Raw genomic sequence first — 1,373 nt, forward strand, 5'->3', positions numbered from 1 at the left:
TGGGATGTGGGGAGGGGACTCCTCTAGTTAACTACAGAATGCACCCAATCACGGGGAATAAACCTAAAAACGTAGGGAAGACGAGAGAATAGTGTAACCGAGGGAGAGCGAAAAACAAACTTTAAGAGAGCGGGAGGGAGGTCGTAGGTTAAACGGGAGGGAGGTATAGACCGTTATCTGGGAATTAAGATTAGGGAGGGAAGCTAGACATCAACTGTTATACGACTTTTTTTAATCTCAAGTTAATCCCAGGCATAAGAATCAAACGCATTCACACGCAGACTGACCATAGAGACACTTGCACATAAAGTTGCAATAACTACGAGCAGCCAGCGCTGCCGTAGCAATAGCATAATCAGACTTTAACACTGAGACTCTCTAGGAAAGACTAGCGTCGTTTTTTTCTTTTTTTTAATAATTAGTATTGATGAAACGACAACAATCTCAGCTTAAAAAAAAGATGGTTAGCGCGCGCTATCGCGAATTTGTGTTTTTGATCATTAGTAAGGGAGCATCTATGAATTCACAGTTTTCATCATCATCATCATCATCATCATCGGCTTTGTCGTCGTTCTGTCCGATTGTCGTCACGATTCTCTACTTGCGTCTTTTATGCCGTATCGTTTATTTTCTGACGTTTCTTCTCACTTTTTTTGCGTAGTTGGCTTGTAGTTTTTTCCTGGGCTTGGTCAGTGTTCGCTGTTGAAACTCATCGTAGTTTACAGATTTCAATCACACCGTAGTTTAATCTTGTCGTGATTTCGAGAGATTCGGTCTCGTCGCGAGGGAGCTGGAACGGAAACTCCACAGTATAACGATCATGACTTGCGTTATGTATGTGTTCGGTTGTGTATGTGTGTGTGTGTGTTTTGTGTAACGGTAGCTGTGTTGGGAGCTTTTAAGTGTGTTTTGTTAGTGTCATTGCCATGTATTTTTTTTCGTAATTCACATTTCATATGTGTATTCTGCGTTAATAGGTTGTTAAATCGTTTTAAGGTACCTTACACTTGACTCCTGGACCCCTATTGACCTGTAAACTGTGACCAACGATGTGTGCGCGCGCTTGTGAGTGTGTGTATGAATGTATTTGTACCGATAAATATTAATGCCATATTGATATTTAGTGATTTAATCAGCTTATCCAACAAACTACAACTATATCAAATATAGTTTTACAACAAGGTTTATTTTTGAGTTAGTTTTTTTTAAAGTTTTGCTGCTATTGCTAATTTTGGTTACTTAGAACCGAATTCACAACATTTACATTCTATTGGAGCAAAATGCGTAATTTAAATTTGGATTTTCGCTAGTCATGCACTTTTTTTGTTTTGCTACTTTAATTTTTTTTTTTTTTGTAAGGACGTTGCTTGTAA

Source organism: Sinocyclocheilus rhinocerous, unplaced genomic scaffold (assembly GCF_001515625.1).
Source record: "Sinocyclocheilus rhinocerous isolate Xijiao unplaced genomic scaffold, SAMN03320098_v1.1 scaffold107, whole genome shotgun sequence".
NCBI lineage: Eukaryota > Metazoa > Chordata > Actinopteri > Cypriniformes > Cyprinidae > Sinocyclocheilus > Sinocyclocheilus rhinocerous.